The sequence below is a fragment of the Schistocerca nitens genome, chromosome 5 (assembly GCF_023898315.1).
Source record: "Schistocerca nitens isolate TAMUIC-IGC-003100 chromosome 5, iqSchNite1.1, whole genome shotgun sequence".
Taxonomy (NCBI): Eukaryota; Metazoa; Arthropoda; class Insecta; order Orthoptera; family Acrididae; genus Schistocerca; species Schistocerca nitens.
Window position 1 is genome coordinate 649,352,210 of NC_064618.1, and position 19,042 is coordinate 649,371,251.

Genomic DNA, 19,042 nt, shown 5'->3' on the forward strand with positions numbered 1-19,042 from the left:
TTATCCGTTGCGACGGAATCTTCTCACGAAATTCCAATCATCAACTTTCTCCTCCGAATTCGAAAATATTTGTTGACATAGAGCTACATAAGGACAAACGATCGCCACGATAAAATAAGGGAAATCAGAGGTCGTTCGGAAAGACATAGGTGTTCATTCTTTCCGTGCGCTGTACGAGATTGGAACAATATAGAATTGTGAAGGTGGTTCGATGAACCCTCCGCCAGGCACTTAAATGTGTTTTGCAGGGTATCCATGTAGATGCATTTGTAGATGTTACGTGAAGCTGTACGTTCCTTCCGCGATACTGCAGAAAGACATGACGCTCTTGAGAGGCAGTGGGCATAGGACCTCTGCGGCGTGCGTATGCATCGTGTGTTGCCTGTAATCTAGTCATCTGATCCGCGTGAAAGGGAGTAAGTTACTCAGAATTAAAGATCCTGGTTCGCTTCTTCCTTCACCGTTTAGGTGTACAGGTGCTGGATGTCAGTTTGTGGGATGCAGTTCCATGCCTGTTGCACGTCGTCGGTCTACAAATCGAGGGTTAAAACTACTTATGGATTTACAACACGCCCAATACCGTTGTAGTAACCCGTTAGGCTGTACACAGTGTCGGCATGTTGCCTGGCCTACTAGATCACCAGATGTGTCTCCAATCGAGCACAGATTGGACATTACCGGACGACAACTCCAATGTCATCCATACACCGTTTAGAGATATTCAATCTTGTTTTCTTGACAGAATCAGTATAAATTTTCTCGGATACTTGGAAGAGGCGATCGAAACGTTTCCGTTCGAAGGCCGTTGAGTCCAGAATCTATTTGCGAGTCAGGGAAAAAAAATCCATGAGCACTGAAGCAATCATCATAAAGACGCACCCGGTTAATGATATCAGTTTTGTAAAATAACCCCGTCCTGCTGCGTGAAGAAGTAGCTGTCTGCTGCACATCCTCGTACGGGTGGAATCGTCGAACCTTCAAGGCCTTCTAAAGGGACCGAAGGCGTGATAAATCAGGACTTTTACATTCATACTACTCATAATAGTCACAGAGGGCGTTCCAAACTCCTTGCGTCTAACGTCTACGGCTGATAAATCACGTCATGGGGAACAACTTTCTTGAGAGACAAAATATTAGCTGATCCTACGCGGGCAAGTGCTCTACCACCTGGGCTACCAAGCAACACTCACGATCCATCCTCACAGCTTCACTTCTACCAGTATCTCGTCTCCTACCTTCCAAACATCACAGAAGCTCTCCTGCGGACCTTGCAGAACTAGCACTCCTTGAAGAAAGGATATTGCGGAGACATGGCTTAGCCACGTCCTGGGGGATACTTCCAGAATGAGATTTTCACTCTGCAGCAGAGTGTGCGTTGATATGAAACTTCCTGGCAGATTCAAACTGTGTGTCGGACCGAGCCTCGAACTTGGGACCTTTGCCTTTCGCGGGAAAGTGCTTCTGTGAAGTTTGGAAGGTAGGAGACGAGATACTGGCGGAAGTGAAGCTGTGAGAACGGGGCGTGAGTCGTACTTGGGAAGCTCAGTTGGTAGAGCACTTGCCCGCGAAAGGGAAAGGTCCTGATTTCGAGTCTCGGTCCGGCACACAGTTTTAATCTGCCAGGGAGTTTAATTTTGAACGACGTCAGAGAAATGACAGCGCATTCTTCCTCAATGCCAAAACCTGAGAAGGTTCTGGTGTGATGCCGACTTTCTAGCTTGTTCTAAAGGTGTCCCTCTGCGTTTAGGTTTGGACTGTAGACAGATCAAGTCATTGCAGGAATGTTCGTAATGCCTCAAATCTGTGGCTTTATGAGAGTGTCCATTGTCATGCTGATTCAAAAAGTCGGTGTCTCCCACCGTTCCTCCGGTGTACGCGGTACAAAATGGTGCAAATTGTGGTCAGATTTTCTTAAGTGCAGTAAGAAGACGACACCCTAACCACGATAAACACCCCCATACCTCAAAACGACGTTGCCCAGACTTCACTGTAGGCACTACAACTACACTGTACGGCAGGTAATGTTCCCAGGCATTCGCCAAGCTTAAAGCCGGGTTTCAGCGAGGTATAGCGTGATTTATCACAGCTGAACAATCCTTTCCAATCTTCGCTCATGACTAACCTCAACCATCGCTTAGCATTGACTACGGAAATGTGTGATTTCGCTGGAAGTACCCAATTCTTTGAACATATTACACACAAAACAAATGGCTCAGAGCACTATGGGACTTACCTTCTTTGGTCATCAGTCCCCTAGAACATAGAACTACTTAAACCTAACTAACCGAAGGACATTACACACATCCATGCCCGAGGCAGGTTTCGAACCTGCGAGCGTAGCAAAAACAACGATGTATCTGTCACCCAGTCTATACTCAATGACTGAAAAATGTTCGAAGTAAATGATATCTGCTGGCCGGTCCATTGCGGTGTTACTGCGTCGTTACTGACACCACGATGTCGATTACAGTGATAGCCATTCATTTATAAGACGAGTCCATCTGTTGTGACATCTATTTGTCATTTCCACATTACACGGTGGTGTCTGGTTATTTCTGATGACACAGTGTACATACTGGGACAGTATATCTGCTGGTAGTTGACTGGTGTACATTATGGGAACTGGTTACTGAGGCCTGATGCACGCCCCGCGGGGGCTACTTGTCGTGTCGTGGCGGCAGCGCTGCATTCGCCACAGCGCTCCCTGCAGTCGCCGTGGGGAGAGTAGGTCTCCTTGAGCAGGCGGCCAGACGCCCTGAGAGGCCTACATTTTTAATGGCGCGCGCCCTCGAGCTGCCGACTGTTTAGGGAACACGTGAAAGGGCGGACCCCACTGGCAAAGCGGCAGAAAGGAGGGTGCGCGCTGCCCTGTGCCCACACTGCGGCGGCCGGCTCCTCAAACATAAACAGCGCCCACCCCAAATGTCTGGCGGTACACCGGCTGGGGGGCCCGCCTCAGTGGATGCTGAGATGCGCGCTGGAACACTGTCGCTGTACCGTTGCAGCCACATCTTTACGCTGCAAGGAAACGTATAGCGGCACCAGTTACGAGTTTCTTTTGTTATTGAACTAACTACGTCATGTGGCAATGATGTCTTACATTAGATGCAACACACTCTACTGCGTAATACGTTTGTCGCAGCAAACTGTGAAAAGGCGGTGTCTGTACTACCAGATGGACCAAAAATATAAGTGGCCAGTAGTAAGTTCAAAATCATTAAGCTGAACGGTATGTGCTAATGTCTGATCAGGGTAGATCCAGAAAATAAAGTGGATAGTTGCCTACCGCAAGGTGGAATGAGTATAATATCTTTGAGTAGGAGGATCTTTGATGGTTAAGAGAGCTGGGCGCGCGCAGTATAAAGCTCGTGATCGCAGCTAGGTGCCCGGAGGAAGCAGACGTGTGGTGACAGCTTTAAGGTAGGAGGCACACACGCTGCGCAGTTACACTGAGCAAACTTTAGCACGAAAATGAGACAAGATATGTAATGATTTCAGAAATGGTTTTTGTTAGGTAATGTTCAGAGTTACGATTTGTATCTCCATTGTTTGACGCAGTAAGCGTTTTGTAAAAGTTTTTTGTAAGAGTGATTCGTGCTACAAAAATGGTAGGGTTTGCGTATGACTAAAAATTTTAACAATATATATATATTTAGATCACCCTTATTGTCCTACTGATCACTATTAAAGTCAGTGTGTCCTACCACCTGATGTGACAGGTATTGTATAATGGACATTAGTTGTGGCTCAGAGTGCTTTATCACCTGAGATCCCTGTTTGTGACACAATATAGGTTTTCATCATGGTAACCGAAACAGGGTGAGTTATCCACTGACTTAACAGGGATTCTACGATTAAGTAAACATCAGGGCCAAAAGTTAAATTTTCAGTACCATCTTAATGCCATTGCACAAACGGCATTATTCTCTTAAACTTGATTGCTGAGTCAAATACATGTTCCATTACTGGCAAAATTGAGGAGTCCCAGAAACAAGGTCGCAGACGCAGTCAGTTGCTGGTTTGTTGAATAATTAATTTGGAGCAATCTTATCATTGATACTTTCACTAATTAGAAAGGAAACAATTTTGTTTACATACTTTCAAAGCTTAAAATCATCGAGTGATAATCACTGACCGGGTAATGGGACAGCACCTCCTATAAACTATGATGTCTCATGATAGTACTAGTCTTATTTAATGAGAAAAAAATTAAAATAAAGTATGCCCAAACAATGTAGGAACCCAAACCTCGCATAACATAGAAGTTGCTGTAAAATAATGCACCAATAAAAAAAAAACTTACTACCAACAAACACTGAAGACGTTGATACTTTCTGACGAATTAAAGCTGTGTGCCAGCTCGAGACTTGAACTCGGAACCATTGTCTTTCGCGGACTAACCTTTTTCTCCAATGGAACCTTCCTGGCCCCCAAAGGCAGGGATGGGGGCAAAGTGGACAGGGGCACAACCCGAGGCTTAGCCAGCATGTCAAGCTCGCCCCCCCCTCCCCCCCCCCCCCCCGGAATCGAGGAAAGTTTAGGGAACTTGGAGTACAGCTACAATGAACATCAATGCTTTATTTATTTATTTACCTCTTTCATTTCTTTATTTCACTGGTATTCTCTTAATTATCATTAATACCTACGAGAATGTCAGGAAGCCATTGTGCAAACAGGAGGACGTGGCAATACACCAGACTCAATGACACTGTAGATGCATGGTTTTTCGGAGAGGAACATTACGATGACTAGATAATATACCAGTCCTCCCCATGGCAGGAACACCCCGGCTCTGGAGTGGGTTGAAACTACAAAGGAAGTCAGAGAAAAATTATCTGCATTTGGGTTTACAAACAACAATGGTGTTCATTAAGGAAGTGCCAAAAATCAAAGACATTTTTCTCGCCATCAGCAAACAAGTAGTGAACGTTGTGTCCACAAATCAACTTCACCGAATTCGTATTTCTTTGTGGTAATTATCCCGAGTGCGGAAAGAGAGGCAAGTGCGGAGGTATCTGATGTCGCAAGGGTAATAAGTGCCAGCATCTGTCGCACCAATTAACAGACATCTAATGCCGATCCGCACACCATGCGTGGTCCGTGTCTAGAACACCACATGCGACACACAACGGAGTGTCTGTAAGGATAATCCCGTGAAGACGTGACCGTCATACTTGCTTCCCAGTGACCTGAAAGTACCATGCAGACTGTGCGTTAATGGCGAGATAAGGAGCACACAGTGATCGTTAGACGGCACGCCATCCGATGTGAGGATGCTTCCCCTCAACCGCATTCGGAGGCGTGTGTTGCTGAGGAAGCCGTAAATCGCCTTCTTGGATATCAAGCACGTTGGCAGTATCGCAGTACGTACTTAGCGCAGTTTGAGGATAAAGTGTCGGGAGTAAAAGAAGGGCGGTGGGACGTCTCAAAGCTGTATAGGGACTAAGAGAGAGCGTAGTGGAAGGACCTCCAGCGACAGGTTGGTAAGGCACTTAGGAAAACGGTGCCACAGATGACGAAAAAGGCTATCGCTCTGTCAGGGTCATTATAAAGACCTAAACCGGCTGTGCACCATGGAAGGGTGATGGTTTCGTACCTCATCTTGAAGAGTAAGTCGTGGCAGACGTATAAACCCAACGCCACTAGCATGCGGCAGGCCATGGATGGCGGAATGGGCAGTGTCTGTGCCACGTGGGGGATACGTGACGCCAAATAGCCATTTACATTTTGAGGCCGTTGCAGGAGATGGAGTGCTCGTAAGCGGTGATCTAGGAGCCCACCTCGTGGGACAGAAGGGCAATCGTCCACCGCAGATCACTTGCGAAATCAAGTCCTATGCATCGGATAGTATCAGCTAAACGCAATAGAGCAGCTCTGTCACCAGGAAGCCCTTCACCTATAGCTATCGTCCTGTGCTTACATCAGCTCGTGATTTTCTCTGCCTCGTGATGACTGGGTGTTGTGTGATGTCCTTAGGTTAGTTAGGTTTAAGTAGTTCTAAGTTCTAGGGGACTGATGACCATAGATGTTAAGTCCCATAGTGCTCAGAGCCATTTTTTGTGCTTACATCCAAGGGAAGCAGTAATCAGAAGGGATTCGGCGTTGTCTCTTCTGTTTCTTCGGCGGCCGTTGAATCTTAACATTCTGTTATGTGGCGGAAAGCGGGTTCCTGTCGTCCGTCATGTGGCCAGACGGCAGGAAAGCAGAGGGTGGTACAGCCCCTCACCTACAGCTATGGCACTCGATTTGCAGACGTGAACGCAGCTACCAGAAGCTTCGCCGTAGGTGGTAACCTATGTCAGTGACTCCCTGACCTCAGCGTTACAAACAACGATAGCGTGATAAACGAGGCCATAGAGATTAGACTTTATGACAACGTCTTCAGTAGAGATGGTGGACTGCAGCTGAGTAAAGGGTGGGATCCGGTGTTGAGGGAATTGAAGCGGGCCCGGCGGTCGCGCGGCAAAAACATTACCATATATGGTGCGGGACCGAGCACCAGTGACGTCAAGAGCGAGGTCACGAGCGACGGCGCGGCTATATAAGCACGGCAATGACAACCACGCGACAGTCATCCACTTGACAATGGCAGAGGAAATCTCTACCGAAAGCTCATGGGCAGTAAACCACTTGACGCAGCTTGAAACCCGAGAATGTTTTATTAAAGCCATGCATTCGTACATAACGATGACGAGATCGTCCACTTAGGTAGTACAGGTGATTACATGGCCACCGAGAGATTCCTGAGACAGGCGTTGACGGGAGTCCGCAGAGCAGTGGTTCCACAGTGTATGCAAACAGCAGTGCAGAGAGAGAGAGCAGCCTTGGCACAATGGTCAACGATTCGAGATGGAAGGAGTGAGACGAATCACGGTATCCCATATTGCGGACCACCCCTTCCAGGTAGTCGTGATTGATCCGATCGAACGCCTGGCTGAAGTAAAGAGCTGCCAAATGCCCACGCACACGACGAACATGAGTTGTGTGGCAAGCCCTTTTCTCCAGCATGCTGATGAGGTGTTGTGAAGCACACATAAATATAAAACATATTTTCACAAGTATGTTCGTAAAAGCACTTTGCACTTCATTAAAACACACTGTAATTGTTGCTGTTGTGTGTCCCAGCCAATTCAGTGAACAAATAAACACAGAATGGGTTGGGACACACAACAAGAGCCCAAAAAACGTTCCATTTTCTTTTCCGAGGTAATTATGCCTCTCTTCCTGGGTCGATAGGATGAATTGATCGTGGGAGGCGACTTCTTCAGGCACCGCAAGGCCAACTACCACATCACTATCCGTCCACGGAGCTAGCGGCAGTTCTCCAGAACCTCAACTATGTGAACTCTTAGGAGCCTGTCCATGGTGATCATCAGGGGTTTCCGCATTTACAAGCCATTTCTCCAGTCGCCTCGATAGCGACAAAGGGCAGTGCCGATGTTGTTGGAAGCTCCCAGAGAAGTTCGATCTGAGGAAACCCCGAACTGGGCTGTCTGTTCAAGCCGTGCAGCCAACAGCCAGGTAAAGTTCTTTGTGTCACTACTGAGTAACTTCAAGGGCGGTAATCGTATATCTGCGATGTACGCCGTGGCTTGTGGATAGGAATGTGGAGACTGTCAAGAACCTCGTCTGGGGCTGCTCGAAATGTGACAAAATTTCCGTCCATATCGGCACCATCATGAGACGAAATGCCCAGTAAAACACTAGTGGGAGGCCGTCAGCGCCAGGCGAATTGTTTGCAGAACTCGCCTTAATAGCATCATGGACTTCACCCATTGCTGCATCACCAGCAACCGAACCAAATGATGAGACTTAGGAGACCGCCGTAGTGTTAGCAAAGTGGTGATGTTGCGCAGAGTACAACAGAACATCATGTTCATGGAGGGCAAAGTCTATATCGCCGAAGCAGGTGTCGCATAGATGCTGATGATCCTGCCACCATGTGAGGGCCATACCTTTGGCATCATGGAGAGAGGCAGGTCGGAGGATCGCCACCACACTTCCCTTAGGGGACGCATGGGGGATATGTGCCGTGAATCCATGGGGAGCACGAAAGGTTGCAACATACACCTCCCAAAGGAGGACAACATCAGTGTCTGCAGCATACAGCATTTCATGAGGAAAGCCAGTGTGCGCGAATGGCACTGGATGCTGAAAACAAGGGCTTGTCACACGAAAACGTAAGTAAAAACGAATATATGTGCGAAATATCGTGGCAAACAAAATTACGTTTAGAGCATATAGTGATAGTTTAAGTCAGAACAAAATTTCTCATCAACATCATTTGGTTACAGATGACAAGCTACCTGTAATAAATAATACACAAGTGGTCCTGAAAAACCATGCAAACCAAGTGTAAAGGTATTATCTAAAAGAAACAAATTGCATTTTTTAAATTAAATATTCCTGTAATTTTGTAATCAATTAGTAAAAATGTTCACATTTGAGATTAAATAAAACAGAAACCCACTGATGATGGCACAGAGGTGCTGAAACATGTTTCGGAACTTATAAAAAAACGGTGTTTTCCATAAATGGCGCACCTTACATCCAACAATTTGAACATACGTTGTTTAATACGTGACAAGCAGCACGGATAGCGTCAGGACGCTACTAGAAGCTACCCATGAAACATCTATACAGTGGATGGACTTATGTATGGAAACATCAAAGACCCAACGTATCACGATGTTTAATGTGGTGTAGGAAAACATTTGGAATTATAAACAGCTTCCAGTCGTCCCGGAATGTACAAATGGTTTTAAAGCGAAATTTATATTGTTCTTCCTGCAAAATAGTGGCAACTTCAAGTAACTATGATGAAGGTGGACATCGATCAAGCACACTCCTCTCTAAAGTAGCCCACAAAGGCTCAATAATAAAGAGATGCCGTGACAGTGATGGTCCGAGGGGTGCGAAAATTCAACCTCGAGCTCACAAAACCACCTGGACAGGGGACCTATCGTCTTGAAACACAGCATCAGCATTGATGGAAAAAAATGCGTGTGAAATTTTATGGGACTTAACTGCTAGGGTCATCAGTCCCTAAGCTTACACACTTTGATCCGCGTTCTGACTTAGCAGATGATGTTTTTCCTATTTATTTGTATGAGGAATAACCTAATTTATCCTAAGGACAAACACACGCACACATGCCCGAGGGAGGACTCGAACCTCCGCCTGGAAGCTTTGATGAACAAACAGTGCACAATGGATGATGATTAAAAAAAACTCAACGCTCACTAACCATTTAAATTATAGTAAAAATTACAACAATTAAATGTGTTTCCAAAAGTAGCATACTTGCATGAAGATTCCTTATCCGCAGCTACAGGTTTCACGTATTTAAGTTTATACTGACGTCACACCGGTAGTTGCGAATACAACACTTTCATGCAGCTGTTTGGCTAGCTGGAAACACCTCTTCATTCCCTACTTCTTAATTTGTTGTAATTTTTGTGGTAATTTAAATGGTTACTAAGTGCTGAGTGTTTTTATTGCCATTCACAATTTCTCTGAGCTGTGGTCGCCCTCCGTAGAAAGTTGTTTTTACTAACGTACTGTTGGATGGATCTGATCGGACAAAATGGTCACATATTTCTAGGCACTAATGTGACTGTAGAGTTCTTTACCTTCTGATCTATGTAATACTACCATATGGCTGCCCAAATCATAGCCAGACACCTGCCATATTTCACCCTTGGGACGTAAACTCAGCCAGAAGTTGGCAACAGTGTGCAACAAGCCTCATCCGGCCAAATTATTTTTTTTGTTTGCTCCATAGTCCCGGTTTTGTGGGATCAGCGTCACGTTTTCCTGTTACGGGCACTTCCAGCATTGGTGTTGCAAATGCAGTTCACCCTGCAATCCCCAGCTTCTACAGCTCCCCTCGTGTTGTTTTGGCGCTGACAGAGTGCTACATTAAGTTCTGTAGAGGGTTTTGTAGCTGTCGTCTTTTTTTGCGCCACAGTTCTCTTCAATGACCATCTGTCACCATCACTCAACACATACTTTGATCCGCGTTCTGACATAGCAGATGATGTTTTTCCTATTTCTTTGTATGAGGAATAAATCTTCGATACGGTGTCTCTTGACAAACCAAACACTTCCGCTAGCTTCGTTACTGAAGTACCCACCACACAAGCACCAACAATTCGGCCACATTCGAATGAACTGAGCCGCGACACAATGCACTCACAACCATGCAGAATACTGTTCCGGCCACGACTGAAACTTATTGAGTACAATGGGCAGGTGCCGTTCATGGTCAATGAAAACAGCGCAACTTGCAGGACAGCATTTTAAAGGCTGCATATCTAGCCGTATTTCGATATTTTTGTCGAACCCTTGTACATCGACAGGTCACGCTAAGTGCGGCAATCGGCGACCGCTTTCGGCAGGAGGTGAACGCTGGCAGACGTAGGCAGATACAGCTGGAGATAGAATGAGGCAGATTAAAGATGGTTAATTTTACTTGAACAAGTGTATTAACGAGTGGAGAAACGATATTATAAGGAAATATTAAAAGGGAAATGACACGTGATTGTGGTAGTGGAAACAACTTTGTCTTTGACTAATTTAACAGATTCGTGGTGCAGTCATGTCTCTGGTGACCGTTGATGTCATAATTAGAGTGAAATCAGCAAGAAAATAATAAAAGTAGGAGATTACAGATATTTATTATACACTATGTGATCAAAAGTAACGGGACACCCCCCAAAACATACGTTTTTCATATTAGGTCCATTGTGCTGCCACCTACTGCCAGGTACTCCATATCAGCGACCTCAGCAGTCATTATGCATCGTGAGAGAGCAGAGTGGGGCGCTCGGCGGAACTGACGGACTTCGAACGTGGTCAGATGATTGGGTGTCAGTTGTGTCATACGCCAGTACCCGAGGCTTCCACACTGCCCGCATCTCGTGGTCGTGCGGTAGCGTTCTCGCTTCCCACGCCCGGGTTCCCGGGTTCGATTCCCGGCGGGGTCAGGGATTTTCTCTGCCTCGTGATGGCTGGGTGTTGTGTGCTGTCCTTAGGTTAGTTAGGTTTCAGTAGTTCTAAGTTCTAGGGGACTTATGACCACAGCAGTTGAGTCCCATAGTGCTCAGAGCCATTTTTTAGCTTCCACACTCCTAAACATCCCGAGGTCCACTGTTTCCGATGTGATAATGAAGTGGAAACGTGAAGGGACACGTACAGCACAAAAGCGTACAGGCCGACTTCGACTGTTGACTGACAGACACCACGGACAGTTGAAGAGGGTCATAATGTGTGTAGGCAGACATCTATCCAGACCGTCACACAGGAATTCCAAACTGCATCAGGAACCACTGCAAGTACTATGACAGTTAGGCGGGAGGTGAAAAAACTTAGATTTGGTGGTCGAGCGGCTACTCATAAGCCACACATCACACCGGTAGATGCCAAACGACACCTCGCTTGGTGTAAGCAGCGAAAACATGGACGACTTAAGAGTGGAAAAAAGTTGTGTGGAATGACGAATCATGGTACACAATGTAGGGATACGATGGCAGGGTATGGGTATTGCTAATGCCCGGTGAACGTCATCTGCCAACGTGTGTATATCCAACAATAAAATTCAGAGGCGGTGGTATTAACGTGTGGTGGTGTATTTCATGGAGGGGGCTTGCACCCCTTGTTGTTTTCGTGGCACTATCACAGCACAGGCCTACTCGTAACATCCCTGTAATGTAATGGCCTGCACAGAGTCCTGATCTGTATTCCACAGAACACCTTTGGGATGTTTTGGAACACCGACTTCGTGCCAGGCCTCGCCGACCGACATCGATACCTCTAGTCAGTGCAGCACTGCTTGAAGAATGGGCTGCCATTCCACAAGAAGCCTTCCAGCACCTGATTGAACGTATGCCTGCGAGAGTGGAAGCTGTCATCAAGGCTAAGGGTGGGCCAACACCATACTGAATTCCAGCAATACCGATGGAGGGCGCCACGAACTTGTAAGTCATTTTCAACCACGTATGCGGATACTTCTAATCACATAGTTTATTTCTCAGCCGAATCCTTTGACAAATAATTTGGGTACAAATAAAAATGGCGAAGTTCATAACAATCCCAAGTCATCACAGGGTAAGTGTTTTACAGCATTCACTACGTACTTCTGCCGGCGAACAGGACGATGCCGCAGGATAATGCGAATATTGCTACGTTGTTTGTATGGCACTCGAACGATAATTAACTTTCAGGTGCAAAACAATACAGTGAGATTTCATCAAAGGAGCAGTCAGGCAGTCCAGTGGCTTGGGTGATCATCTGAATAACCACTAGGCTAACTGGAACGTAAACAATTACAAAAATGTACGCTGCTCACATACCTCTACTTTTTTAGAAGCAATATTTTGTTCTTAAAAAAAACAACACTTCCAGATTTATTACAGATGTCTGCCCTTGCCAGGAGTGTATAAATATGGTATAAGCAAAGTATTTTCAGACACGTTATAACTGTAGCTATATTTTATTGCTCGTTCTTATATTACTCGTATTTTATTGGCATGCAGCACCGGAAGCAATGCGTTCTCAAATAAACAAATGAAATACGAACTGTGCCCCCACGGCTGAATAATCTCAGTTTCGTAGAATACATCTGTATTTTTAATTGCTGGTAGCTGCTATATTCGCTTCAGCGATATGGGAGAGAAACATTTTGAACAAGAGTTAAATTTTTTACTTACCGGTATAAAAGCTGTTTCACTTATTTAAGCCATAAAGTATCTGACTTTTACCTATCCAGTGCGTCACTTGAACTGACTTCCAAACAAAAGTCAGCCCCTTTTTTTATTAAAGGATTATTTCCATGTCAAAAACTTCATTTATGGTTAAAAAAATTTCCCATCTGAGCTTAGATTTATAGTGACAATGAGAAGAACTTTATCACTCGGTGCTTCAGGTAAGTTTTGTCAAATTCATATTTAGCAGCAACTATTTAAAATTACTATCGCAGATATTTAAATGTCAGGCATATTAAAAACACGAGGACACAGGAATACTCGAAAGGCATACATTATTTATTACGCAAGGCTATACGCTGTTTGACAAACTGTAGAGTAAAGAAAATAACCTAACAATTCAGCTCATTCCCTAGCCGTGTCCAACCTTTGTTCACCTCTGGAGAAGATATATTCCCACTTGCCTGAACCACTTTTCTCCTACCAAAAACATACATGACCTTTTTAGGCAAGACTCAAAACATCGGCGTCAATATCGAAGTCTCACAGCATGCTATTTCGTATACATTATTTCGTTGAAAACAACAATAGGAGCTCCTAGTATGTCACCATGCTTGATGACCTGGCTCATGCAAAAGCCTCTACTAAATGTGTCATACAAAATACTAAAACGGACAAAGAAAAAGAATTTTTAATGCTTACAATGATGATTACACTGATAGTCGTCACTTTAGAGGTCGTATCATATTTGTTTTATTCTGATTGTTACCTTAATCGCAGCTACAGGGTGAAAGCGTTTGCTAGGCAGCATCCATTTTAAATACTATTAGCGCTCTCGGTAGACGACTGTTCCACCTCCTGTGATCTCTCACGCATCTTAATATTCAAGCAACACAATATATTACTATCGATATACGTTCTGCATGAAGGCACATCATCAGGTCTTCTCATGGTTTCCCTGCATATCCTTCTGCCATCTATTATTCTCTTCATTTGCACCTAAGTCCCATCTCCTTCAGTTCATGTAACAGCACTTAATATACATGTAAATCGCAAGCCTAATAGTTACATAGTTTATTATACGAAATTGTCTTTAATGAAGCACTCGACATAATCTTGGGTAGCAAAATGCAGTAGGTCAAATACTGGTCGTCAGAGCGAACGTCAAACGTCCAACCAAAACCCCTCGTAGCAATTTTGCTTGGTTACTTTAATATCACACCTATACTGAACTAAAGACGTCCGATTCAGCTAGTTCTGCATTGGATTTCCCGTATTTACCAAGGGGTAAATACGTATTGTGTGTTCTTCCTATAGTTCACAACCAACTAATTTTGGTTTGCACCCGTTTCATATGGCTTTCATGGTCTTAACGAGTTATTAGCCTAGGGAATAATCATTATTTGTAATCAGTTGACACTTTCGAATTGCTGCTACCGCTCAGTGACTCGTAGACCCACACAGAAAACTTTCCTCGCCTGGCCTCATACAGGCTGCAGCGCTGTGAACTTTGGCATTAGTCGTAATATGCGACCACCTCAGCCGTTGCGCAATATTGTGTAAGGAAGATGTGTGAAAAATTTACATGTTTGTTCGTTGCAGAGCTGTTACACCTCCCTCGACTCTACTCTTCCATCAGAAGCAGTCGTGCAAAAAAAAAAAAAAAATAAAATAAAATAAAAAATAACCTACCCTCTATAAACAGCCAAATTATTTTAATTTTATCATCATAGTCTGCCCGAAAGAAGGAAGTGATCAGTTTCTTCGCCTATATTGGTCTACTGCTGTTTAACTTCTACATAGAAGATACAATAAAGGAAGTGAAGAAAAATTTTGTCCTTCATCACTGCGCGGTCAGAGAGTCTGACTGCCATGCGGAAAACCCAGCTTCTATTCCCGATACTCCCAGGGATTTTTCCTTGCTGAAACGACTGAAACGGGGTGCACTGAGCCTCGTGACTTCAACTGTGCAGGTACTTGAATGCGATGTAGCGGCCCCCATGTCTGGGAAGCGGACAACGATCTGCTGAACCTGTGTCCCTCCATACCACATCCGAATGACGCCATGTCATAGGATGACATGGCAGCCGGTCGCCATAGCGCGATCCTCTGGGCGGCATATTTCGAAAGAGGACTGAAAATGTAAGGGGGTCGCATTGCAGTTGTCAAGATATGCAGACGACACATGCCTTCTGGCCGGCTGTTAGGAAGACTTGATGAAAGGAGTAGACAGCATACGTCTAAGAGAAGCGTTTTAAGGTTAGATAAAGCAAAAGCGAAGGCGATGAATAGTAGCAGAATGTAAAATAACGGTTTTGCAGATATAGCTTGGGAACTACACAATAGTGGAACAAGTAAAAAATCCGGATTTGAAAGCAGCATTACAAAAGATGGCTGAAGTGACGAAGGTTAATACTTTGACAGAGGCGATTAATGTTTTGGTCAATGAAAGAGGATCACTGTTATCACAAACTGATTAGGAACAATATTTATAAGGCGAATGTCTGGATCACAGTTGAGCATGGAAGTGAAAAGTGGACCATTGCTTGTCTGAAGAAAAGGAAACTGGAAACAACTGACGTGCAGTACAATTAGATAATATTAAAAGTTAAAAGCACAGATAAAGTACGAAATCAGGTACTTAAAAGAAAAGATGAGGACGGTTATCCATATAAGAGATCTACCAGGAGAGGAGATAGGTTACATGGATACAATATGCAACGCCTTGTGGGAATAATCGACACTTTAAGGAGCAGTAAAGCTGAAAAATTATAAGCTAAAACAAAGACTAGACGAGGAAATACACTCTGATGTAAAATACATGGCTAAAAAATTAGAACAAGAGAGAGAAAGAGGCAGGAATCATCAATCTAAACACTTGAGAAATAAGAAAAAATTAATAGTCGGTCATGCTCCCCGAATTTTAAGAGTGGAGCTTAGTACCAACTCGTAGATATGTTGTGTGAATGTCGTCTCTGACGGGTATCAAACAGCTCTCCTCTAAACAGTCTTTAGGGGAACCAGTGACTCGTATTAATGTGCCTAGACAAATAACTCTGCACTGTGGTTACAGTCTCTAAACGGGGATGAGGTGCAACTGTAGACATTCCGATAGTGTGGATGTTTCCCGAATCGAGACTCCAGTCTCTCCTATGCTACTACAGCTTCCAATGTGCATTAAAATCTTTTGGTGAGTATCAGTCCTTTCTTTCTGACTTAAACTGTGGCCAAACAAAACGGCGTTAAGCTGTGTCAAAGATTACGCCGATGAACCGAAACACATAGCCACATAGCGCGTTGTTCCACTTTTCAAATTGCTTCACTTTTCAAACACAGTACACCAGAATTCTGCTTGGCATGGATTCTACAAGTCTTTGACGGGATTCCAGAAGTGTGTGGCACCAGAGACATACACACAGGTCAAGCAATTCCTGAATGGTGGCTTATGGGCCCGCAGCTGACGACCGATATACACTACTGGTCATTAAAATTGCTACACCTAGAAGAAATGTGGATGATAAACGGGTATTCATTGGACAAATATATTATACTAGAACAGACATGTGATTACATTTTCACGCAATTTGGGTGCCTAGATCCTGAGAATTCAGTAACCAGAACAACCACCTCTGGCCGTAATAACGGCCTTGATACGCCTGGGCATTGAGTCAAACAGAGCTTGGATGACGTGTACAGGTACAGCTGAACATGCAGTTCAACACGATACCAGGGTAGCAGTCAAACATTTTCTGTATCCAGAAAGGCCCTTACAGGAGCTGCAACGTGCGGTCGTGCATTATCATGCTGAAATGTAGGGTTTCGCAGGGATCGAATGAAGGGTAGAGCCACGGGTTGTAACACATCTGAAATGTAACGTCCACTGTTCGAAGTGCCGTCAGTGCGAACAAGAGGCGACCCAGACGTGTAACCAATGGCACCCCATACCATCACTCCGCACCCGTATGGCGTTGACGAATACAAGCTTCCAATGTGCGTTCTCCGCGATGTCGCCTAACACGGATGCGACCATCATGATGCTGTAAACAGAACCTGGATTCATCCGAAAAAATGACGTTTTGCCATTCGTGCACCCAGGTTCGTTGGTGGGTACACCATCGTAGGCGCTCCTGTCTGTGATGCAGCGTCAAGGGTAACCGCAGCGATGGTCTCCGAGCTGATAGTCCATGCTGCTGCTAACGTAGTCGAACTGTTCGTCCAGATGGTTGTTGTCTTGGAAACGTCCCCATCTGTTGACTCAGGGATCGAGACGTGACTGCACGATCCGTTACAGCCATGATGATAAGATGCCTGTCATCTCGACTGCTAGTGACACGAGTCGTTGGGATACAGCACGGCGTTCCGTATTACCCTCCTGAACCCACCGATTCCATATTCTGCTAACAGTTATTGGATCTCGACCAACGCGAGCAGCAATGTCGCGATACGATAAACCGCAATCACGATAGGCTACAAGCCTACCTTTATCAAAGTCGGAAACGTGAAGGTACGCATTTATCTTCCTTACTCGAGGCATTACAACAACGTTTCACCAGGCAACGCCGGTCAACTGCTGTTGGTGTATGAGAAATCGGTTGGAAACTTTCCTCATGTCAGCACGTTGTAGGTGTCGCCACCGGCGCCAACCTTGTGTGAATGCTCTGAAAAGTTAATCATTTGCATATCACAGCATCTTCTTCTTGTCTGTTAAATTTCGCCTCTGTAGCACGTCATCTTCGTGGTGTAGCAAGTTAAGTGGCCAGTAGTGTATATTCCAATGGGTACGGATCAGGCACATTTGCTGGCCAAGACCCCAATGTGAGTTCACTATATTCTCCCCTCAAACCACCGCAGCATGATTCTGACCTTGTGCTGTTACGATGCCTTCGATTACTAACACTGATCCCTTGGAAGCCCAACTCAATTCACGCCATGGCATAATTCTTCCCACACCGGCGTGCATCTGTGGCGCAGTGAGTGCATCGCAAAGACCCAAGCATCGACGTGATGTAACAAGAAATGCGATTCATTCGATAGGAAATACGTTTCTGTGGGTCTATGGTGAAAACTCAGAAATGCTGTGCCCACTGAAATCATAACCGACGATATCGTTGGGTGAATACGGGACACGCAGAGGTCGTGTAATGTGGAGCATCTTGTCCAATAATGATCTTTGAACGGTGTGCTCCGAAACACCAGCATTGTGCTCTGTCGTCAGACCTGCCACATATCGCCGCCTATTCGGGATTACACCGTGGGGGATCCTCTTATATCTATGTTTTATGTTGAGACGTGGTCGTCCAATACTATACGTCCTACTCGTTATTGCACCGTCCTTCAACAACTGTTGATAAGTGCTCACGAGAGTAGTACGCCAACAGGCGTCTAGCTTCTCGTTTCCAGCCGAAGCGCGGTTCTAGACGAAAGCGCCTAGAGCTGCTCGACCACACTGGTCGGCATTCGGCTCATCAGTGTATGATGTGGACTATTTGAGGCGTGACAGATTCTGAGTACAAAAGTCGGATAAAAATGGCACAGACAAATCTAGGATTCAGTGACAGATATTTAAAAAAATAGCTTACGAATATCATTTCTGTGTGAGCGAAAATGAATAATTACGCGGTTGAATATCACTTCCTGTTGAAAGTGTTGTTGGGTCTTTAGTTGGAAGACAGAGTTGATGCGGCTCTCGGCGCTGGTCTGTCGAGTGTAATCCTCTTCATCTCTCATTAACTACCGGAACTCACATCCGTTTTAGCCTGCCTTCTATGATCGCTCCTTGGTCACCCTCTGCAGCCTGTACCCACCACACTTCTCGCCATTGCCTAATCGGCGACTCCTTACTGAATCAAGATGTATTTCTTCAACCGAGCCCTTCTTGCAGGCAGGTTGTGCTAAAATGTCTTTATCCTCGGTTCGATTCAGTACCTTCTCATTAGGTATTCGATCTATCCATCTAATCTTCAACGTTGCTCTGTAGCTTTACATTTCAAAAGCTGCTATTCTCTTATTGTCTGAACTGTTTGTTCTCCACGTTCCACATGTGTACAAAGTTGCTCTGCGTAAAGTTACCTTCTGAAATGACTTCGCCGGCTGGAGTCGCCGAGCGGTTCTAGGCGCTTCAGTCTGGAACCGCGCGACCGCTACGGTCACAGGTTCGAATCCTGCCTCGGGCATGGATGTGTGGGATGTCCTTAGGTTAGTTAGGTTTAAGTAGTTCTAAGTTCTAGGGGACTGATGACCTCAGATGTTAAGTCCCATAGTGCTCAGAGCCATTTGAACCATTTGAAATGACTTCCTTAAATTAGAAGCTATGTTATGTGTTAGCAAATATCTTCTTT